This window comes from Lissotriton vulgaris, chromosome 9 (assembly GCF_964263255.1).
Source record: "Lissotriton vulgaris chromosome 9, aLisVul1.2, whole genome shotgun sequence".
NCBI lineage: Eukaryota > Metazoa > Chordata > Amphibia > Caudata > Salamandridae > Lissotriton > Lissotriton vulgaris.
The window spans coordinates 540,808,948-540,832,950 of NC_141697.1; the positions used below are offsets into that span (position 1 = coordinate 540,808,948).

General features: G+C 43.6%; 11 non-coding genes across 11 annotated transcripts; all 11 read right to left on the reverse strand.

Annotated features, from left to right (window-relative positions):
- Positions 1–2,800: 2,800 nt before the first annotated feature.
- On the reverse strand, positions 2,801–2,872 carry TRNAG-CCC (transfer RNA glycine (anticodon CCC)). Its single transcript has one exon. It is a non-coding gene; the product is annotated as a tRNA-Gly (tRNA).
- Positions 2,873–4,401: 1,529 nt separating this feature from the next.
- TRNAG-UCC (transfer RNA glycine (anticodon UCC)) lies at positions 4,402–4,473 on the reverse strand. Its single transcript has one exon. It is a non-coding gene; the product is annotated as a tRNA-Gly (tRNA).
- Positions 4,474–5,995: 1,522 nt separating this feature from the next.
- TRNAG-CCC (transfer RNA glycine (anticodon CCC)) lies at positions 5,996–6,067 on the reverse strand. Its single transcript has one exon. It is a non-coding gene; the product is annotated as a tRNA-Gly (tRNA).
- Positions 6,068–9,194: 3,127 nt separating this feature from the next.
- On the reverse strand, positions 9,195–9,266 carry TRNAG-CCC (transfer RNA glycine (anticodon CCC)). The gene has a single exon. It is a non-coding gene; the product is annotated as a tRNA-Gly (tRNA).
- A 1,533-nt stretch (positions 9,267–10,799) lies between these two features.
- On the reverse strand, positions 10,800–10,871 carry TRNAG-UCC (transfer RNA glycine (anticodon UCC)). The gene has a single exon. It is a non-coding gene; the product is annotated as a tRNA-Gly (tRNA).
- Positions 10,872–12,383: 1,512 nt separating this feature from the next.
- On the reverse strand, positions 12,384–12,455 carry TRNAR-CCU (transfer RNA arginine (anticodon CCU)). Its single transcript has one exon. It is a non-coding gene; the product is annotated as a tRNA-Arg (tRNA).
- A 1,532-nt stretch (positions 12,456–13,987) lies between these two features.
- TRNAG-UCC (transfer RNA glycine (anticodon UCC)) lies at positions 13,988–14,059 on the reverse strand. The gene has a single exon. It is a non-coding gene; the product is annotated as a tRNA-Gly (tRNA).
- A 3,122-nt stretch (positions 14,060–17,181) lies between these two features.
- TRNAG-UCC (transfer RNA glycine (anticodon UCC)) lies at positions 17,182–17,253 on the reverse strand. Its single transcript has one exon. It is a non-coding gene; the product is annotated as a tRNA-Gly (tRNA).
- A 1,522-nt stretch (positions 17,254–18,775) lies between these two features.
- Positions 18,776–18,847, reverse strand: TRNAR-CCU (transfer RNA arginine (anticodon CCU)). Its single transcript has one exon. It is a non-coding gene; the product is annotated as a tRNA-Arg (tRNA).
- Positions 18,848–20,379: 1,532 nt separating this feature from the next.
- On the reverse strand, positions 20,380–20,451 carry TRNAG-UCC (transfer RNA glycine (anticodon UCC)). The gene has a single exon. It is a non-coding gene; the product is annotated as a tRNA-Gly (tRNA).
- A 3,114-nt stretch (positions 20,452–23,565) lies between these two features.
- Positions 23,566–23,637, reverse strand: TRNAG-UCC (transfer RNA glycine (anticodon UCC)). Its single transcript has one exon. It is a non-coding gene; the product is annotated as a tRNA-Gly (tRNA).
- Between the last annotated feature and the right edge of the window lie 366 nt (positions 23,638–24,003).

Consider the following 24,003-nt stretch of genomic DNA (forward strand, 5'->3'; position numbering starts at 1 on the left):
TTCAAAGCATGCCCAGAAAGTTGTGTGAAGCTCCCACCAGTCATTTATGGTTATAATTGTGTGTCTTTACTTTCAAAGTACAGGGTTGTACCTTTCACGATCACTCTTGTATTACACAGACACGAATAGTTGAGAAGTCTTTTCTCACATAGCTGGTACAAGCTTGCACTTTTCCTTTCTGGCTATGTGGAAATGACAGCTTGGTCCTTGGAAGGAAAATCAAGCAAAATTAGCAGAGGATGGTTTCGATCCATCGACCTCTGGGTTATGGGCCCAGCACGCTTCCGCTGCGCCACTCTGCTCCTTTGTGAAAGTGTTCTCTTTATGCAGATGAGGAGGCATTCAGAGAAGTGACGTGGGATTGGTCGGGCTCTCACCTCATTTGCCTAAGTATATCGCAAGGCATGCTGGGTGCAGAAAATCTTTATCTTCCCCTCTCACAATCAGTCACAACTGAAAGTCCAGACCCTCTTAGGCACTAGCCGTTTCAGGCCTTTAACAAGACAACAGCTCTCCGACGCTCTCTGTCTCTCTCTCTCTCTGTGATCCTAGTGCTTGCATGCTCAGTATTTGGCTTTTCCTGGGAGCCAGAGATCTACCCGGTGAGGGCTTGCCGGTATAAGGCTTTAGAGCGTTTGGGAGCGTTCGGTACATGAGAGGACGTTGGACTGGAAGCTATGCAAATTTGAAGCATCCAAACTTCCTGCTGCAGTCGGAGGCTCTTTCCATGGACATCTGCCTTTTGGATTCCTCTAAACTTGCCCTCTGATGAAACATTTTGTGAGCTGCAGTTACCTCCGACGGCTACAAGGTGGTGCTACATTCAGGTGAGGGCACAAGTATGCACAAAATGTTGGGGACTTTTGCCAGATTTATTGCTGGACCTTGCATATTTTTTTCAGAGGCTAAATATTGCCTAGGAAATGCTTTTTAACATAGAGATGCTGGAGTTAAAATGTCTGGTCGGGCCTCAGCCCTTTCATTGTCTGCCCACTGTAACATATTTTTTTACCAGTACATGTGAGTGGTGACTCTGCCTTATGAAACTTATCATATATTAGGACAATGAATATAGCAGAAGGGGCGATCGAAATGCTTGCCTACATATTTGTTTATTTTTTATATAATGGCTGATTAACCTCTTAATTATATTACCATTTTGTGAAATGTTGCTTTAAAATATATCCTGCTTGCAGAATATATAAGTATTTGTACTGCGTTGGCTGGGAATCGAACCCGGGTCAACTGCTTGGAAGGCAGCTATGCTCACCACTATACCACCAACGCCCTCTGATCTTTGTGCTCTCGGTTCTAAACATTAGGACCCTGAGTTCAATGACTATCATGCACCAGCTTCAATGGTGCATTTGGTTTAGATACCAACATGAAAAGCAATAGAAAGTTTTTGTAGAGGGTAAGGAACTGGGATTGAAACCAAGGACAAAGCTGTGCAGAAGAGAAGAATGGAAAGCAGCAATACAAATAATAGATATGAACACATAGAGGCAGCATGGGAAGCAAAGCAGGGAAGAGAAATAGAGAACATTCCATGAAATGCCCAGGAGATAGATAAGAGCAGAACAAAAAAGGGAAGAATGAAATTCAAAGCCTCCACATAAAAGTGTTTGAAGGTCCCACCAGTCATTCATGCTTATTATTGTGTGCCTTTACTTTCAAAGTACAGTGTGGAGCTTTTGACGATCCCTCTCTTGTATTTCAGCAGACACAGATAGTTGAGAAGTCTTTTCTCACATAGCTGGCACAAGCTTGCGCTTTTCCTTGCTGGTAGCGTGGAAATGACAGCTTGGTCCTTGGAAGTAAAATCAAGCAAAATTAGCAGAGGATGGTTTCGATCCATCGACCTCTGGGTTATGGGCCCAGCACGCTTCCGCTGCGCCACTCTGCTCCGTTGTGAAAGTGTTCTTTTTATGCAGATAAGGAGCATTAGGCAGAGTAGCATGGGATTGGTCTGGCTCTCACCTCATTTGCATAAGTATATCCCAAGGCATGCTGGGTGCAGAAAAACTTCATCTTCCCCTCTCACAATCAGTCATAACTGAAAGTCAGACACTCTTAGGCACTAGCCGTTTCAGGCCTTTATCAAGACAGTAGCTCTTGAACCATCTCTCTCTCGCTCTGTGATCCTAGCACTAGCATGCTCAGGATTTGGCTTTACCTTGGAGCCAGAGATATACCCGGTGAGGGCTTGCCCGGTGTGAGGCTTTTGAGCGTTTGGGAGCGTTGTGGACGTTGGACAGGAAACTATGCGAATATGAAGCCTCCAACATTCCTGCTTCAGTGAGTGGTTCTTTCCATGGACATCTGACTCTTGGATTCCTCTCAACTTGCCTTCTGATAAAACATTTTGTGAGCAGCAGTTTCCTTCGACAGCTACAAGGTGGCGCTACATTCAGGTGAGAGCACAAGTATGCACAAAATGTTAGGGACTTTTGCCAGATTTATCGGTGGATCTTGCATATTTTTTTCAGAGGCTAGATATTGCCTAGAAATGCTTTTTAACATAGAGATGCTGGAGTTACAATGTCTGGTCGGGCCTCAGCCCTTCCATTGTTTGCCCACTGTAACAAATTTATTACCAGCACATGTGTGTTGTGACTCTGCTTTATGAAACTTATCATATATTAGGACAATGTATGTAGCAGAAGGTGCGATTGAGATGTTTGCCCACGTATTTGTTTATTTTTTTATATATGGCTGATTAATCTGTTCGTGAAATTTCCATTTTGTGACATGTTGCATTACAATATATCCTGCTTGCAGAATATATAAGTATTTTCAGTGCGTTGGCCGGGAATCGAACCCGGGTCAACTGCTTGGGAAGCAGCTATGCTCACCACTATACCACCAACGCCCTCTGATGTGTTAGCTCTCGGTTCTAAATATTACGTTGCAGAAATCAATGACTATCTTGCACCAGCTTCAATGGTGAATTTGGTTTAGATACCAACATGAGAAGCAGTAGAACGTTTTTTGCAGAGGGTAAGGAACTGGGGATTGAAACCAAGGACAAAGTTGTGCAGAAGAGAAGAAATGAAAAGCAACAGTACAAATAGTAGAAATGAGCATATATAGGCAGCATGGGAAGCAAAGCAGGGAAGAGAAAGAGAACATTCCATGAAATGCCCAGGAGATAGATAAGAGCAGAACAAAAAGGGAAGAATGAAATTCAAAGCATGCCCAGAAAGTTGTGTGAAGCTCCCACCAGTCATTTATGGTTATAATTGTGTGTCTTTACTTTCAAAGTACAGGGTTGTACCTTTCACGATCACTCTTGTATTACACAGACACGAATAGTTGAGAAGTCTTTTCTCACATAGCTGGTACAAGCTTGCACTTTTCCTTTCTGGCTATGTGGAAATGACAGCTTGGTCCTTGGAAGGAAAATCAAGCAAAATTAGCAGAGGATGGTTTCGATCCATCGACCTCTGGGTTATGGGCCCAGCACGCTTCCGCTGCGCCACTCTGCTCCTTTGTGAAAGTGTTCTGTTTATGCAGATGAGGAGGCATTCAGAGAAGTGACGTGGGATTGGTCGGGCTCTCACCTCATTTGCCTAAGTATATCGCAAGGCATGCTGGGTGCAGAAAATCTTTATCTTCCCCTCTCACAATCAGTCACAACTGAAAGTCCAGACCCTCTTATTCACTAGCCGTTTCAGGCCTTTAACAAGACAACAGCTCTCCGACGCTCTCTGTCTCTCTCTCTCTCTGTGATCCTAGTGCTTGCATGCTCAGTATTTGGCTTTACCTGGGAGCCAGAGATCTACCCGGTGAGGGCTTGCCGGTATAAGGCTTTAGAGCGTTTGGGAGCGTTCGGTACATGAGAGGACGTTGGACTGGAAGCTATGCAAATTTGAAGCATCCAAACTTCCTGCTGCAGTCGGAGGCTCTTTCCATGGACATCTGCCTTTTGGATTCCTCTAAACTTGCCCTCTGATGAAACATTTTGTGAGCTGCAGTTACCTCCGACGGCTACAAGGTGGTGCTACATTCAGGTGAGGGCACAAGTATGCACAAAATGTTGGGGACTTTTGCCAGATTTATTGCTGGATCTTGCATATTTTTTTCAGAGGCTAAATATTGCCTAGGAAATGCTTTTTAACATAGAGATGCTGGAGTTAAAATGTCTGGTTGGGCCTCAGCCCTTTCATTGTCTGCCCACTGTAACATATTTTTTTACCAGTACATGTGAGTGGTGACTCTGCTTTATGAAACTTATCATATATTAGGACAATGAATATAGCAGAAGGGGCGATCGAAATGCTTGCCTACATATTTGTTTATTTTTTATATAATGGCTGATTAACCTCTTAATTATATTACCATTTTGTGAAATGTTGCTTTAAAATATATCCTGCTTGCAGAATATATAAGTATTTGTACTGCGTTGGCCGGGAATCGAACCCGGGTCAACTGCTTGGAAGGCAGCTATGCTCACCACTATACCACCAACGCCCTCTGATCTTTGCGCTCTCGGTTCTAAACATTAGGACCCTGAGTTCAATGACTATCATGCACCAGCTTCAATGGTGCATTTGGTTTAGATACCAACATGAAAAGCAATAGAAAGTTTTTGTAGAGGGTAAGGAACTGGGATTGAAACCAAGGACAAAGCTGTGCAGAAGAGAAGAATGGAAAGCAGCAATACAAATAATAGATATGAACACATAGAGGCAGCATGGGAAGCAAAGCAGGGAAGAGAAATAGAGAACATTCCATGAAATGCCCAGGAGATAGATAAGAGCAGAACAAAAAAGGGAAGAATGAAATTCAAAGCCTCCACATAAAAGTGTTTGAAGGTCCCACCAGTCATTCATGCTTATTATTGTGTGCCTTTACTTTCAAAGTACAGTGTGGAGCCTTTGACGATCCCTCTCTTGTATTTCAGCAGACACAGATAGTTGAGAAGTCTTTTCTCACATAGCTGGCACAAGCTTGCGCTTTTCCTTGCTGGTAGCGTGGAAATGACAGCTTGGTCCTTGGAAGTAAAATCAAGCAAAATTAGCAGAGGATGGTTTCGATCCATCGACCTCTGGGTTATGGGCCCAGCACGCTTCCGCTGCGCCACTCTGCTCCGTTGTGAAAGTGTTCTTTTTATGCAGATAAGGAGCATTAGGCAGAGTAGCATGGGATTGGTCTGGCTCTCACCTCATTTGCATAAGTATATCCCAAGGCATGCTGGGTGCAGAAAAACTTCATCTTCCCCTCTCACAATCAGTCATAACTGAAAGTCAGACACTCTTAGGCACTAGCCGTTTCAGGCCTTTATCAAGACAGTAGCTCTTGAACCATCTCTCTCTCGCTCTGTGATCCTAGCACTAGCATGCTCAGGATTTGGCTTTACCTTGGAGCCAGAGATATACCCGGTGAGGGCTTGCCCGGTGTGAGGCTTTTGAGCGTTTGGGAGCGTTCGGGACGTGAGTGGACGTTGGACAGGAAACTATGCGAATATGAAGCCTCCAACATTCCTGCTTCAGTGAGTGGTTCTTTCCATGGACATCTGACTCTTGGATTCCTCTCAACTTGCCTTCTGATAAAACATTTTGTGAGCAGCAGTTTCCTTCGACAGCTACAAGGTGGCGCTACATTCAGGTGAGAGCACAAGTATGCACAAAATGTTAGGGACTTTTGCCAGATTTATCGGTGGATCTTGCATATTTTTTCAGAGGCTAGATATTGCCTAGAAATGCTTTTTAACATAGAGATGCTGGAGTTACAATGTCTGGTCGGGCCTCAGCCCTTCCATTGTTTGCCCACTGTAACAAATTTATTACCAGCACATGTGTGTTGTGACTCTGCTTTATGAAACTTATCATATATTAGGACAATGTATGTAGCAGAAGGTGCGATTGAGATGTTTGCCCACGTATTTGTTTATTTTTTTATATATGGCTGATTAATCTGTTCGTGAAATTTCCATTTTGTGACATGTTGCATTACAATATATCCTGCTTGCAGAATATATAAGTATTTTCAGTGCGTTGGCCGGGAATCAAACCCGGGTCAACTGCTTGGGAAGCAGCTATGCTCACCACTATACCACCAACGCCCTCTGATGTGTTAGCTCTCGGTTCTAAATATTACGTTGCAGAAATCAATGACTATCTTGCACCAGCTTCAATGGTGCATTTGGTTTAGATACCAACATGAGAAGCAGTAGAACGTTTTTTGCAGAGGGTAAGGAACTGGGGATTGAAACCAAGGACAAAGTTGTGCAGAAGAGAAGAAATGAAAAGCAACAGTACAAATAGTAGAAATGAGCATATATAGGCAGCATGGGAAGCAAAGCAGGGAAGAGAAAGAGAACATTCCATGAAATGCCCAGGAGATATATAAGAGCAGAACAAAAAGGGAAGAATGAAATTCAAAGCATGCCCAGAAAGTTGTGTGAAGCTCCCACCAGTCAGTCATTTATGGTTATAATTGTGTGTCTTTACTTTCAAAGTACAGGGTTGTACCTTTCACGATCACTCTTGTATTACACAGACACGAATAGTTGAGAAGTCTTTTCTCACATAGCTGGCACAAGCTTGCACTTTTCCTTTCTGGCTATGTGGAAATGACAGCTTGGTCCTTGGAAGGAAAATCAAGCAAAATTAGCAGAGGATGGTTTCGATACATCGACCTCTGGGTTATGGGCCCAGCACGCTTCCGCTGCGCCACTCTGCTCCTTTGTGAAAGTGTTCTCTTTATGCAGATGAGGAGGCATTCAGAGAAGTGACGTGGGATTGGTCGGGCTCTCACCTCATTTGCCTAAGTATATCGCAAGGCATACTGGGTGCAGAAAATCTTTATCTTCCCCTCTCACAATCAGTCACAACTGAAAGTCCAGACCCTCTTATTCACTAGCCGTTTCAGGCCTTTAACAAGACAACAGCTCTCCGACGCTCTCTGTCTCTCTCTCTCTCTGTGATCCTAGTGCTTGCATGCTCAGTATTTGGCTTTACCTGGGAGCCAGAGATCTACCCGGTGAGGGCTTGCCGGTATAAGGCTTTAGAGCGTTTGGGAGCGTTCGGTACATGAGAGGACGTTGGACTGGAAGCTATGCAAATTTGAAGCATCCAAACTTCCTGCTGCAGTCGGAGGCTCTTTCCATGGACATCTGCCTTTTGGATTCCTCTAAACTTGCCCTCTGATGAAACATTTTGTGAGCTGCAGTTACCTCCGACGGCTACAAGGTGGTGCTACATTCAGGTGAGGGCACAAGTATGCACAAAATGTTGGGGACTTTTGCCAGATTTATTGCTGGATCTTGCATATTTTTTGCAGAGGCTAAATATTGCCTAGGAAATGCTTTTTAACATAGAGATGCTGGAGTTAAAATGTCTGGTCGGGCCTCAGCCCTTTCATTGTCTGCCCACTGTAACATATTTTTTTACCAGTACATGTGAGTGGTGACTCTGCTTTATGAAACTTATCATATATTAGGACAATGAATATAGCAGAAGGGGCGATCGAAATGCTTGCCTACATATTTGTTTATTTTTTATATAATGGCTGATTAACCTCTTAATTATATTACCATTTTGTGAAATGTTGCTTTAAAATATATCCTGCTTGCAGAATATATAAGTATTTGTACTGCGTTGGCCGGGAATCGAACCCTGGTCAACTGCTTGGAAGGCAGCTATGCTCACCACTATACCACCAACGCCCTCTGATCTTTGCGCTCTCGGTTCTAAACATTAGGACCCTGAGTTCAATGACTATCATGCACCAGCTTCAATGGTGCATTTGGTTTAGATACCAACATGAAAAGCAATAGAAAGTTTTTGTAGAGGGTAAGGAACTGGGATTGAAACCAAGGACAAAGCTGTGCAGAAGAGAAGAATGGAAAGCAGCAATACAAATAATAGATATGAACACATAGAGGCAGCATGGGAAGCAAAGCAGGGAAGAGAAATAGAGAACATTCCATGAAATGCCCAGGAGATAGATAAGAGCAGAACAAAAAAGGGAAGAATGAAATTCAAAGCCTCCACATAAAAGTGTTTGAAGGTCCCACCAATCATTCATGCTTATTATTGTGTGCCTTTACTTTCAAAGTACAGTGTGGAGCTTTTGACGATCCCTCTCTTGTATTTCAGCAGACACAGATAGTTGAGAAGTCTTTTCTCACATAGCTGGCACAAGCTTGCGCTTTTCCTTGCTGGTAGCGTGGAAATGACAGCTTGGTCCTTGGAAGTAAAATCAAGCAAAATTAGCAGAGGATGGTTTCGATCCATCGACCTCTGGGTTATGGGCCCAGCACGCTTCCGCTGCGCCACTCTGCTCCGTTGTGAAAGTGTTCTTTTTATGCAGATAAGGAGCATTAGGCAGAGTAGCATGGGATTGGTCTGGCTCTCACCTCATTTGCATAAGTATATCCCAAGGCATGCTGGGTGCAGAAAAACTTCATCTTCCCCTCTCACAATCAGTCATAACTGAAAGTCAGACACTCTTAGGCACTAGCCGTTTCAGGCCTTTATCAAGACAGTAGCTCTTGAACCATCTCTCTCTCGCTCTGTGATCCTAGCACTAGCATGCTCAGGATTTGGCTTTACCTTGGAGCCAGAGATATACCCGGTGAGGGCTTGCCCGGTGTGAGGCTTTTGAGCGTTTGGGAGCGTTCGGGACGTGAGTGGACGTTGGACAGAAAACTATGCGAATATGAAGCCTCCAACATTCCTGCTTCAGTGAGTGGTTCTTTCCATGGACATCTGACTCTTGGATTCCTCTCAACTTGCCTTCTGATAAAACATTTTGTGAGCAGCAGTTTCCTTCGACAGCTACAAGGTGGCGCTACATTCAGGTGAGAGCACAAGTATGCACAAAATGTTAGGGACTTTTGCCAGATTTATCGGTGGATCTTGCATATTTTTTCAGAGGCTAGATATTGCCTAGAAATGCTTTTTAACATAGAGATGCTGGAGTTACAATGTCTGGTCGGGCCTCAGCCCTTCCATTGTTTGCCCACTGTAACAAATTTATTACCAGCACATGTGTGTTGTGACTCTGCTTTATGAAACTTATCATATATTAGGACAATGTATGTAGCAGAAGGTGCGATTGAGATGTTTGCCCACGTATTTGTTTATTTTTTTATATATGGCTGATTAATCTGTTCGTGAAATTTCCATTTTGTGACATGTTGCATTACAATATATCCTGCTTGCAGAATATATAAGTATTTTCAGTGCGTTGGCCGGGAATCGAACCCGGGTCAACTGCTTGGGAAGCAGCTATGCTCACCACTATACCACCAACGCCCTCTGATGTGTTAGCTCTCGGTTCTAAATATTACGTTGCAGAAATCAATGACTATCTTGCACCAGCTTCAATGGTGCATTTGGTTTAGATACCAACATGAGAAGCAGTAGAACGTTTTTTGCAGAGGGTAAGGAACTGGGGATTGAAACCAAGGACAAAGTTGTGCAGAAGAGAAGAAATGAAAAGCAACAGTACAAATAGTAGAAATGAGCATATATAGGCAGCATGGGAAGCAAAGCAGGGAAGAGAAAGAGAACATTCCATGAAATGCCCAGGAGATAGATAAGAGCAGAACAAAAAGGGAAGAATGAAATTCAAAGCATGCCCAGAAAGTTGTGTGAAGCTCCCACCAGTCAGTCATTTATGGTTATAATTGTGTGTCTTTACTTTCAAAGTACAGGGTTGTACCTTTCACGATCACTCTTGTATTACACAGACACGAATAGTTGAGAAGTCTTTTCTCACATAGCTGGCACAAGCTTGCACTTTTCCTTTCTGGCTATGTGGAAATGACAGCTTGGTCCTTGGAAGGAAAATCAAGCAAAATTAGCAGAGGATGGTTTCGATCCATCGACCTCTGGGTTATGGGCCCAGCACGCTTCCGCTGCGCCACTCTGCTCCTTTGTGAAAGTGTTCTCTTTATGCAGATGAGGAGGCATTCAGAGAAGTGACGTGGGATTGGTCGGGCTCTCACCTCATTTGCCTAAGTATATCGCAAGGCATGCTGGGTGCAGAAAATCTTTATCTTCCCCTCTCACAATCAGTCACAACTGAAAGTCCAGACCCTCTTAGGCACTAGCCGTTTCAGGCCTTTAACAAGACAACAGCTCTCCGACGCTCTCTGTCTCTCTCTCTCTCTGTGATCCTAGTGCTTGCATGCTCAGTATTTGGCTTTTCCTGGGAGCCAGAGATCTACCCGGTGAGGGCTTGCCGGTATAAGGCTTTAGAGCGTTTGGGAGCGTTCGGTACATGAGAGGACGTTGGACTGGAAGCTATGCAAATTTGAAGCATCCAAACTTCCTGCTGCAGTCGGAGGCTCTTTCCATGGACATCTGCCTTTTGGATTCCTCTAAACTTGCCCTCTGATGAAACATTTTGTGAGCTGCAGTTACCTCCGACGGCTACAAGGTGGTGCTACATTCAGGTGAGGGCACAAGTATGCACAAAATGTTGGGGACTTTTGCCAGATTTATTGCTGGACCTTGCATATTTTTTTCAGAGGCTAAATATTGCCTCGGAAATGCTTTTTAACATAGAGATGCTGGAGTTAAAATGTCTGGTCGGGCCTCAGCCCTTTCATTGTCTGCCCACTGTAACATATTTTTTTACCAGTACATGTGAGTGGTGACTCTGCTTTATGAAACTTATCATATATTAGGACAATGAATATAGCAGAAGGGGCGATCGAAATGCTTGCCTACATATTTGTTTATTTTTTATATAATGGCTGATTAACCTCTTAATTATATTACCATTTTGTGAAATGTTGCTTTAAAATATATCCTGCTTGCAGAATATATAAGTATTTGTACTGCGTTGGCCGGGAATCGAACCCGGGTCAACTGCTTGGAAGGCAGCTATGCTCACCACTATACCACCAACGCCCTCTGATCTTTGTGCTCTCGGTTCTAAACATTAGGACCCTGAGTTCAATGACTATCATGCACCAGCTTCAATGGTGCATTTGGTTTAGATACCAACATGAAAAGCAATAGAAAGTTTTTGTAGAGGGTAAGGAACTGGGATTGAAACCAAGGACAAAGCTGTGCAGAAGAGAAGAATGGAAAGCAGCAATACAAATAATAGATATGAACACATAGAGGCAGCATGGGAAGCAAAGCAGGGAAGAGAAATAGAGAACATTCCATGAAATGCCCAGGAGATAGATAAGAGCAGAACAAAAAAGGGAAGAATGAAATTCAAAGCCTCCACATAAAAGTGTTTGAAGGTCCCACCAGTCATTCATGCTTATTATTGTGTGCCTTTACTTTCAAAGTACAGTGTGGAGCTTTTGACGATCCCTCTCTTGTATTTCAGCAGACACAGATAGTTGAGAAGTCTTTTCTCACATAGCTGGCACAAGCTTGCGCTTTTCCTTGCTGGTAGCGTGGAAATGACAGCTTGGTCCTTGGAAGTAAAATCAAGCAAAATTAGCAGAGGATGGTTTCGATCCATCGACCTCTGGGTTATGGGCCCAGCACGCTTCCGCTGCGCCACTCTGCTCCGTTGTGAAAGTGTTCTTTTTATGCAGATAAGGAGCATTAGGCAGAGTAGCATGGGATTGGTCTGGCTCTCACCTCATTTGCATAAGTATATCCCAAGGCATGCTGGGTGCAGAAAAACTTCATCTTCCCCTCTCACAATCAGTCATAACTGAAAGTCAGACACTCTTAGGCACTAGCCGTTTCAGGCCTTTATCAAGACAGTAGCTCTTGAACCATCTCTCTCTCGCTCTGTGATCCTAGCACTAGCATGCTCAGGATTTGGCTTTACCTTGGAGCCAGAGATATACCCGGTGAGGGCTTGCCCGGTGTGAGGCTTTTGAGCGTTTGGGAGCGTTGTGGACGTTGGACAGGAAACTATGCGAATATGAAGCCTCCAACATTCCTGCTTCAGTGAGTGGTTCTTTCCATGGACATCTGACTCTTGGATTCCTCTCAACTTGCCTTCTGATAAAACATTTTGTGAGCAGCAGTTTCCTTCGACAGCTACAAGGCGGCGCTACATTCAGGTGAGAGCACAAGTATGCACAAAATGTTAGGGACTTTTGCCAGATTTATCGGTGGATCTTGCATATTTTTTCAGAGGCTAGATATTGCCTAGAAATGCTTTTTAACATAGAGATGCTGGAGTTACAATGTCTGGTCGGGCCTCAGCCCTTCCATTGTTTGCCCACTGTAACAAATTTATTACCAGCACATGTGTGTTGTGACTCTGCTTTATGAAACTTATCATATATTAGGACAATGTATGTAGCAGAAGGTGCGATTGAGATGTTTGCCCACGTATTTGTTTATTTTTTTATATATGGCTGATTAATCTGTTCGTGAAATTTCCATTTTGTGACATGTTGCATTACAATATATCCTGCTTGCAGAATATATAAGTATTTTCAGTGCGTTGGCCGGGAATCAAACCCGGGTCAACTGCTTAGGAAGCAGCTATGCTCACCACTATACCACCAACGCCCTCTGATGTGTTAGCTCTCGGTTCTAAATATTACGTTGCAGAAATCAATGACTATCTTGCACCAGCTTCAATGGTGCATTTGGTTTAGATACCAACATGAGAAGCAGTAGAACGTTTTTTGCAGAGGGTAAGGAACTGGGGATTGAAACCAAGGACAAAGTTGTGCAGAAGAGAAGAAATGAAAAGCAACAGTACAAATAGTAGAAATGAGCATATATAGGCAGCATGGGAAGCAAAGCAGGGAAGAGAAAGAGAACATTCCATGAAATGCCCAGGAGATATATAAGAGCAGAACAAAAAGGGAAGAATGAAATTCAAAGCATGCCCAGAAAGTTGTGTGAAGCTCCCACCAGTCAGTCATTTATGGTTATAATTGTGTGTCTTTACTTTCAAAGTACAGGGTTGTACCTTTCACGATCACTCTTGTATTACACAGACACGAATAGTTGAGAAGTCTTTTCTCACATAGCTGGCACAAGCTTGCACTTTTCCTTTCTGGCTATGTGGAAATGACAGCTTGGTCCTTGGAAGGAAAATCAAGCAAAATTAGCAGAGGATGGTTTCGATACATCGACCTCTGGGTTATGGGCCCAGCACGCTTCCGCTGCGCCACTCTGCTCCTTTGTGAAAGTGTTCTCTTTATGCAGATGAGGAGGCATTCAGAGAAGTGACGTGGGATTGGTCGGGCTCTCACCTCATTTGCCTAAGTATATCGCAAGGCATGCTGGGTGCAGAAAATCTTTATCTTCCCCTCTCACAATCAGTCACAACTGAAAGTCCAGACCCTCTTAGGCACTAGCCGTTTCAGGCCTTTAACAAGACAACAGCTCTCCGACGCTCTCTGTCTCTCTCTCTCTCTGTGATCCTAGTGCTTGCATGCTCAGTATTTGGCTTTTCCTGGGAGCCAGAGATCTACCCGGTGAGGGCTTGCCGGTATAAGGCTTTAGAGCGTTTGGGAGCGTTCGGTACATGAGAGGACGTTGGACTGGAAGCTATGCAAATTTGAAGCATCCAAACTTCCTGCTGCAGTCGGAGGCTCTTTCCATGGACATCTGCCTTTTGGATTCCTCTAAACTTGCCCTCTGATGAAACATTTTGTGAGCTGCAGTTACCTCCGACGGCTACAAGGTGGTGCTACATTCAGGTGAGGGCACAAGTATGCACAAAATGTTGGGGACTTTTGCCAGATTTATTGCTGGATCTTGCATATTTTTTCAGAGGCTAAATATTGCCTAGGAAATGCTTTTTAACATAGAGATGCTGGAGTTAAAATGTCTGGTTGGGCCTCAGCCCTTTCATTGTCTGCCCACTGTAACATATTTTTTTACCAGTACATGTGAGTGGTGACTCTGCTTTATGAAACTTATCATATATTAGGACAATGAATATAGCAGAAGGGGCGATCGAAATGCTTGCCTACATATTTGTTTATTTTTTATATAATGGCTGATTAACCTCTTAATTATATTACCATTTTGTGAAATGTTGCTTTAAAATATATCCTGCTTGCAGAATATATAAGTATTTGTACTGCGTTGGCCGGGAATCGAACCCGGGTCAACTGCTTGGAAGGCAGCTATGCTCACCACTATACCACCAACGCCCTCTGATCTTTGCGCTCTCGGTTCTAAACATTAGGACCCTGAGTTCAATGACTATCATGCACCAGCTTCAATGGTGCATTTGGTTTAGATACCAACATGAAAAGCAATAGAAAGTTTTTGTAGAGGGTAAGGAACTGGGATTGAAACCAAGGACAAAGCTGTGCAGAAGAGAAGAATGGAAAGCAGCAATACAAATAATAGATATGAACACATAGAGGCAGCATGGGAAGCAAAGCAGGGAAGAGAAATAGAGAACATTCCATGAAATGCCCAGGAGATAGATAAGAGCAGAACAAAAAAGGGAAGAATGAAATTCAAAGCCTCCACATAAAAGTGTTTGAAGGTCCCACCAGTCATTCATGCTTATTATTGTGTGCCTTTACTTTCAAAGTACAGTGTGGAGCCTTTGACGATCCCTCTCTTGTATTTCAGCAGACACAGATAGTTGAGAAGTCTTTTCTCACATAGCTGGCACAAGCTTGCGCTTTTCCTTGCTGGTAGCGTGGAAATGACAGCTTGGTCCTTGGAAGTAAAATCAAGCAAAATTAGCAGAGGATGGTTTCGATCCATCGACCTCTGGGTTATGGGCCCAGCACGCTTCCGCTGCGCCACTCTGCTCCCTTGTGAAAGTGTTCTTTTTATGCAGATAAGGAGCATTAGGCAGAGTAGCATGGGATTGGTCTGGCTCTCACCTCATTTGCATAAGTATATCCCAAGGCATGCTGGGTGCAGAAAAACTTCATCTTCCCCTCTCACAATCAGTCATAACTGAAAGTCAGACACTCTTAGGCACTAGCCGTTTCAGGCCTTTATCAAGACAGTAGCTCTTGAACCATCTCTCTCTCGCTCTGTGATCCTAGCACTAGCATGCTCAGGATTTGGCTTTACCTTGGAGCCAGAGATATACCCGGTGAGGGCTTGCCCGGTGTGAGGCTTTTGAGCGTTTGGGAGCGTTGTGGACGTTGGACAGGAAACTATGCGAATATGAAGCCTCCAACATTCCTGCTTCAGTGAGTGGTTCTTTCCATGGACATCTGACTCTTGGATTCCTCTCAACTTGCCTTCTGATAAAACATTTTGTGAGCAGCAGTTTCCTTCGACAGCTACAAGGTGGCGCTACATTCAGGTGAGAGCACAAGTATGCACAAAATGTTAGGGACTTTTGCCAGATTTATCGGTGGATCTTGCATATTTTTTTCAGAGGCTAGATATTGCCTAGAAATGCTTTTTAACATAGAGATGCTGGAGTTACAATGTCTGGTCGGGCCTCAGCCCTTCCATTGTTTGCCCACTGTAACAAATTTATTACCAGCACATGTGTGTTGTGACTCTGCTTTATGAAACTTATCATATATTAGGACAATGTATGTAGCAGAAGGTGCGATTGAGATGTTTGCCCACGTATTTGTTTATTTTTTTATATATGGCTGATTAATCTGTTCGTGAAATTTCCATTTTGTGACATGTTGCATTACAATATATCCTGCTTGCAGAATATATAAGTATTTTCAGTGCGTTGGCCGGGAATAGAACCCGGGTCAACTGCTTGGGAAGCAGCTATGCTCACCACTATACCACCAACGCCCTCTGATGTGTTAGCTCTCGGTTCTAAATATTACGTTGCAGAAATCAATGACTATCTTGCACCAGCTTCAATGGTGCATTTGGTTTAGATACCAACATGAGAAGCAGTAGAACGTTTTTTGCAGAGGGTAAGGAACTGGGGATTGAAACCAAGGACAAAGTTGTGCAGAAGAGAAGAAATGAAAAGCAACAGTACAAATAGTAGAAATGAGCATATATAGGCAGCATGGGAAGCAAAGCAGGGAAGAGAAAGAGAACATTCCATGAAATGCCCAGGAGATAGATAAGAGCAGAACAAAAAGGGAAGAATGAAATTCAAAGCATGCCCAGAAAGTTGTGTGAAGCTCCCACCAGTCATTTATGGTTATAATTGTGTGTCTTTACTTTCAAAGTACAGGGTTGTACCTTTCACGATCACTCTTGTATTACACAGACACGAATAGTTGAGAAGTCTTTTCTCACATAGCTGGTACAAGCTTGCACTTTTCCTTTCTGGCTATGTGGAAATGACAGCTTGGTCCTTGGAAGGAAAATCAAGCAAAATTAGCAGAGGATGGTTTCGATCCATCGACCTCTGGGTTATGGGCCCAGCACGCTTCCGCTGCGCCACTCTGCTCCTTTGTGAAAGTGTTCTCTTTATGCAGATGAGGAGGCATTCAGAGAAGTGACGTGGGATTGGTCGGGCTCTCACCTCATTTGCCTAAGTATATCGCAAGGCATGCTGGGTGCAGAAAATCTTTATCTTCCCCTCTCACAATCAGTCACAACTGAAAGTCCAGACCCTCTTAGGCACTAGCCGTTTCAGGCCTTTAACAAGACAACAGCTCTCCGACGCTCTCTGTCTCTCTCTCTCTCTGTGATCCTAGTGCTTGCATGCTCAGTATTTGGCTTTTCCTGGGAGCCAGAGATCTACCCGGTGAGGGCTTGCCGGTATAAGGCTTTAGAGCGTTTGGGAGCGTTCGGTACATGAGAGGACGTTGGACTGGAAGCTATGCAAATTTGAAGCATCCAAACTTCCTGCTGCAGTCGGAGGCTCTTTCCATGGACATCTGCCTATCTGCCTTTTGGATTCCTCTAAACTTGCCCTCTGATGAAACATTTTGTGAGCTGCAGTTACCTCCGACGGCTACAAGGTGGTGCTACATTCAGGTGAGGGCACAAGTATGCACAAAATGTTGGGGACTTTTGCCAGATTTATTGCTGGACCTTGCATATTTTTTTCAGAGGCTAAATATTGCCTCGGAAATGCTTTTTAACATAGAGATGCTGGAGTTAAAATGTCTGGTCGGGCCTCAGCCCTTTCATTGTCTGCCCACTGTAACATATTTTTTTACCAGTACATGTGAGTGGTGACTCTGCTTTATGAAACTTATCATATATTAGGACAATGAATATAGCAGAAGGGGCGATCGAAATGCTTGCCTACATATTTGTTTATTTTTTATATAATGGCTGATTAACCTCTTAATTATATTACCATTTTGTGAAATGTTGCTTTAAAATATATCCTGCTTGCAGAATATATAAGTATTTGTACTGCGTTGGCCGGGAATCGAACCCGGGTCAACTGCTTGGAAGGCAGCTATGCTCACCACTATACCACCAACGCCCTCTGATCTTTGTGCTCTCGGTTCTAAACATTAGGACCCTGAGTTCAATGACTATCATGCACCAGCTTCAATGGTGCATTTGGTTTAGATACCAACATGAAAAGCAATAGAAAGTTTTTGTAGAGGGTAAGGAACTGGGATTGAAACCAAGGACAAAGCTGTGCAGAAGAGAAGAATGGAAAGCAGCAATACAAATAATAGATATGAACACATAGAGGCAGCATGGGAAGCAAAGCAGGGAAGAGAAATAGAGAACATTCCATGAAATGCCCAGGAGATAGATAAGAGCAGAACAAAAAAGGGAAGAATGAAATTCAAAGCCTCCACATAAAAGTGTTTGAAGGTCCCACCAGTCATTCATGCTTATTATTGTGTGCCTTTACTTTCAAAGTACAGTGTGGAGCTTTTGACGATCCCTCTCTTGTATTTCAGCAGACACAGATAGTTGAGAAGTCTTTTCTCACATAGCTGGCACAAGCTTGCGCTTTTCCTTGCTGGTAGCGTGGAAATGACAGCTTGGTCCTTGGAAGTAAAATCAAGCAAAATTAGCAGAGGATGGTTTCGATCCATCGACCTCTGGGTTATGGGCCCAGCACGCTTCCGCTGCGCCACTCTGCTCCGTTGTGAAAGTGTTCTTTTTATGCAGATAAGGAGCATTAGGCAGAGTAGCATGGGATTGGTCTGGCTCTCACCTCATTTGCATAAGTATATCCCAAGGCATGCTGGGTGCAGAAAAACTTCATCTTCCCCTCTCACAATCAGTCATAACTGAAAGTCAGACAATCTTAGGCACTAGCCGTTTCAGGCCTTTATCAAGACAGTAGCTCTTGAACCATCTCTCTCTCGCTCTGTGATCCTAGCACTAGCATGCTCAGGATTTGGCTTTACCTTGGAGCCAGAGATATACCCGGTGAGGGCTTGCCCGGTGTGAGGCTTTTGAGCGTTTGGGAGCGTTCGGGACGTGAGTGGACGTTGGACAGGAAACTATGCGAATATGAAGCCTCCAACATTCCTGCTTCAGTGAGTGGTTCTTTCCATGGACATCTGACTCTTGGATTCCTCTCAACTTGCCTTCTGATAAAACATTTTGTGAGCAGCAGTTTCCTTCGACAGCTACAAGGTGGCGCTACATTCAGGTGAGAGCACAAGTATGCACAAAATGTTAGGGACTTTTGCCAGATTTATCGGTGGATCTTGCATATTTTTTCAGAGGCTAGATATTGCCTAGAAATGCTTTTTAACATAGAGATGCTGGAGTTACAATGTCTGGTCGGGCCTCAGCCCTTCCATTGTTTGCCCACTGTAACAAATTTATTACCAGCACATGTGTGTTGTGACTCTGCTTTATGAAACTTATCATATATTAGGACAATGTATGTAGCAGAAGGTGCGATTGAGATGTTTGCCCACGTATTTGTTTATTTTTTTATATATGGCTGATTAATCTGTTCGTGAAATTTCCATTTTGTGACATGTTGCATTACAATATATCCTGCTTGCAGAATATATAAGTATTTTCAGTGCGTTGGCCGGGAATCAAACCCGGGTCAACTGCTTAGGAAGCAGCTATGCTCACCACTATACCACCAACGCCCTCTGATGTGTTAGCTCTCGGTTCTAAATATTACGTTGCAGAAATCAATGACTATCTTGCACCAGCTTCAATGGTGCATTTGGTTTAGATACCAACATGAGAAGCAGTAGAACGTTTTTTGCAGAGGGTAAGGAACTGGGGATTGAAACCAAGGACAAAGTTGTGCAGAAGAGAAGAAATGAAAAGCAACAGTACAAATAGTAGAAATGAGCATATATAGGCAGCATGGGAAGCAAAGCAGGGAAGAGAAAGAGAACATTCCATGAAATGCCCAGGAGATATATAAGAGCAGAACAAAAAGGGAAGAATGAAATTCAAAGCATGCCCAGAAAGTTGTGTGAAGCTCCCACCAGTCAGTCATTTATGGTTATAATTGTGTGTCTTTACTTTCAAAGTACAGGGTTGTACCTTTCACGATCACTCTTGTATTACACAGACACGAATAGTTGAGAAGTCTTTTCTCACATAGCTGGCACAAGCTTGCACTTTTCCTTTCTGGCTATGTGGAAATGACAGCTTGGTCCTTGGAAGGAAAATCAAGCAAAATTAGCAGAGGATGGTTTCGATACATCGACCTCTGGGTTATGGGCCCAGCACGCTTCCGCTGCGCCACTCTGCTCCTTTGTGAAAGTGTTCTCTTTATGCAGATGAGGAGGCATTCAGAGAAGTGACGTGGGATTGGTCGGGCTCTCACCTCATTTGCCTAAGTATATCGCAAGGCATGCTGGGTGCAGAAAATCTTTATCTTCCCCTCTCACAATCAGTCACAACTGAAAGTCCAGACCCTCTTAGGCACTAGCCGTTTCAGGCCTTTAACAAGACAACAGCTCTCCGACGCTCTCTGTCTCTCTCTCTCTCTGTGATCCTAGTGCTTGCATGCTCAGTATTTGGCTTTTCCTGGGAGCCAGAGATCTACCCGGTGAGGGCTTGCCGGTATAAGGCTTTAGAGCGTTTGGGAGCGTTCGGTACATGAGAGGACGTTGGACTGGAAGCTATGCAAATTTGAAGCATCCAAACTTCCTGCTGCAGTCGGAGGCTCTTTCCATGGACATCTGCCTTTTGGATTCCTCTAAACTTGCCCTCTGATGAAACATTTTGTGAGCTGCAGTTACCTCCGACGGCTACAAGGTGGTGCTACATTCAGGTGAGGGCACAAGTATGCACAAAATGTTGGGGACTTTTGCCAGATTTATTGCTGGATCTTGCATATTTTTTCAGAGGCTAAATATTGCCTAGGAAATGCTTTTTAACATAGAGATGCTGGAGTTAAAATGTCTGGTTGGGCCTCAGCCCTTTCATTGTCTGCCCACTGTAACATATTTTTTTACCAGTACATGTGAGTGGTGACTCTGCTTTATGAAACTTATCATATATTAGGACAATGAATATAGCAGAAGGGGCGATCGAAATGCTTGCCTACATATTTGTTTATTTTTTATATAATGGCTGATTAACCTCTTAATTATATTACCATTTTGTGAAATGTTGCTTTAAAATATATCCTGCTTGCAGAATATATAAGTATTTGTACTGCGTTGGCCGGGAATCGAACCCGGGTCAACTGCTTGGAAGGCAGCTATGCTCACCACTATACCACCAACGCCCTCTGATCTTTGCGCTCTCGGTTCTAAACATTAGGACCCTGAGTTCAATGACTATCATGCACCAGCTTCAATGGTGCATTTGGTTTAGATACCAACATGAAAAGCAATAGAAAGTTTTTGTAGAGGGTAAGGAACTGGGATTGAAACCAAGGACAAAGCTGTGCAGAAGAGAAGAATGGAAAGCAGCAATACAAATAATAGATATGAACACATAGAGGCAGCATGGGAAGCAAAGCAGGGAAGAGAAATAGAGAACATTCCATGAAATGCCCAGGAGATAGATAAGAGCAGAACAAAAAAGGGAAGAATGAAATTCAAAGCCTCCACATAAAAGTGTTTGAAGGTCCCACCAGTCATTCATGCTTATTATTGTGTGCCTTTACTTTCAAAGTACAGTGTGGAGCCTTTGACGATCCCTCTCTTGTATTTCAGCAGACACAGATAGTTGAGAAGTCTTTTCTCACATAGCTGGCACAAGCTTGCGCTTTTCCTTGCTGGTAGCGTGGAAATGACAGCTTGGTCCTTGGAAGTAAAATCAAGCAAAATTAGCAGAGGATGGTTTCGATCCATCGACCTCTGGGTTATGGGCCCAGCACGCTTCCGCTGCGCCACTCTGCTCCCTTGTGAAAGTGTTCTTTTTATGCAGATAAGGAGCATTAGGCAGAGTAGCATGGGATTGGTCTGGCTCTCACCTCATTTGCATAAGTATATCCCAAGGCATGCTGGGTGCAGAAAAACTTCATCTTCCCCTCTCACAATCAGTCATAACTGAAAGTCAGACACTCTTAGGCACTAGCCGTTTCAGGCCTTTATCAAGACAGTATCTCTTGAACCATCTCTCTCTCGCTCTGTGATCCTAGCACTAGCATGCTCAGGATTTGGCTTTACCTTGGAGCCAGAGATATACCCGGTGAGGGCTTGCCCGGTGTGAGGCTTTTGAGCGTTTGGGAGCGTTGTGGACGTTGGACAGGAAACTATGCGAATATGAAGCCTCCAACATTCCTGCTTCAGTGAGTGGTTCTTTCCATGGACATCTGACTCTTGGATTCCTCTCAACTTGCCTTCTGATAAAACATTTTGTGAGCAGCAGTTTCCTTCGACAGCTACAAGGTGGCGCTACATTCAGGTGAGAGCACAAGTATGCACAAAATGTTAGGGACTTTTGCCAGATTTATCGGTGGATCTTGCATATTTTTTTCAGAGGCTAGATATTGCCTAGAAATGCTTTTTAACATAGAGATGCTGGAGTTACAATGTCTGGTCGGGCCTCAGCCCTTCCATTGTTTGCCCACTGTAACAAATTTATTACCAGCACATGTGTGTTGTGACTCTGCTTTATGAAACTTATCATATATTAGGACAATGTATGTAGCAGAAGGTGCGATTGAGATGTTTGCCCACGTATTTGTTTATTTTTTTATATATGGCTGATTAATCTGTTCGTGAAATTTCCATTTTGTGACATGTTGCATTACAATATATCCTGCTTGCAGAATATATAAGTATTTTCAGTGCGTTGGCCGGGAATAGAACCCGGGTCAACTGCTTGGGAAGCAGCTATGCTCACCACTATACCACCAACGCCCTCTGATGTGTTAGCTCTCGGTTCTAAATATTACGTTGCAGAAATCAATGACTATCTTGCACCAGCTTCAATGGTGCATTTGGTTTAGATACCAACATGAGAAGCAGTAGAACGTTTTTTGCAGAGGGTAAGGAACTGGGGATTGAAACCAAGGACAAAGTTGTGCAGAAGAGAAGAAATGAAAAGCAACAGTACAAATAGTAGAAATGAGCATATATAGGCAGCATGGGAAGCAAAGCAGGGAAGAGAAAGAGAACATTCCATGAAATGCCCAGGAGATAGATAAGAGCAGAACAAAAAGGGAAGAATGAAATTCAAAGCATGCCCAGAAAGTTGTGTGAAGCTCCCACCAGTCATTTATGGTTATAATTGTGTGTCTTTACTTTCAAAGTACAGGGTTGTACCTTTCACGATCACTCTTGTATTACACAGACACGAATAGTTGAGAAGTCTTTTCTCACATAGCTGGTACAAGCTTGCACTTTTCCTTTCTGGCTATGTGGAAATGACAGCTTGGTCCTTGGAAGGAAAATCAAGCAAAATTAGCAGAGGATGGTTTCGATCCATCGACCTCTGGGTTATGGGCCCAGCACGCTTCCGCTGCGCCACTCTGCTCCTTTGTGAAAGTGTTCTCTTTATGCAGATGAGGAGGCATTCAGAGAAGTGACGTGGGATTGGTCGGGCTCTCACCTCATTTGCCTAAGTATATCGCAAGGCATGCTGGGTGCAGAAAATCTTTATCTTCCCCTCTCACAATCAGTCACAACTGAAAGTCCAGACCCTCTTAGGCACTAGCCGTTTCAGGCCTTTAACAAGACAACAGCTCTCCGACGCTCTCTGTCTCTCTCTCTCTCTGTGATCCTAGTGCTTGCATGCTCAGTATTTGGCTTTTCCTGGGAGCCAGAGATCTACCCGGTGAGGGCTTGCCGGTATAAGGCTTTAGAGCGTTTGGGAGCGTTCGGTACATGAGAGGACGTTGGACTGGAAGCTATGCAAATTTGAAGCATCCAAACTTCCTGCTGCAGTCGGAGGCTCTTTCCATGGACATCTGCCTTTTGGATTCCTCTAAACTTGCCCTCTGATGAAACATTTTGTGAGCTGCAGTTACCTCCGACGGCTACAAGGTGGTGCTACATTCAGGTGAGGGCACAAGTATGCACAAAATGTTGGGGACTTTTGCCAGATTTATTGCTGGACCTTGCATATTTTTTTCAGAGGCTAAATATTGCCTCGGAAATGCTTTTTAACATAGAGATGCTGGAGTTAAAATGTCTGGTCGGGCCTCAGCCCTTTCATTGTCTGCCCACTGTAACATATTTTTTTACCAGTACATGTGAGTGGTGACTCTGCTTTATGAAACTTATCATATATTAGGACAATGAATATAGCAGAAGGGGCGATCGAAATGCTTGCCTACATATTTGTTTATTTTTTATATAATGGCTGATTAACCTCTTAATTATATTACCATTTTGTGAAATGTTGCTTTAAAATATATCCTGCTTGCAGAATATATAAGTATTTGTACTGCGTTGGCCGGGAATCGAACCCGGGTCAACTGCTTGGAAGGCAGCTATGCTCACCACTATACCACCAACGCCCTCTGATCTTTGTGCTCTCGGTTCTAAACATTAGGACCCTGAGTTCAATGACTATCATGCACCAGCTTCAATGGTGCATTTGGTTTAGATACCAACATGAAAAGCAATAGAAAGTTTTTGTAGAGGGTAAGGAACTGGGATTGAAACCAAGGACAAAGCTGTGCAGAAGAGAAGAATGGAAAGCAGCAATACAAATAATAGATATGAACACATAGAGGCAGCATGGGAAGCAAAGCAGAGAAGAGAAATAGAGAACATTCCATGAAATGCCCAGGAGATAGATAAGAGCAGAACAAAAAAGGGAAGAATGAAATTCAAAGCCTCCACATAAAAGTGTTTGAAGGTCCCACCAGTCATTCATGCTT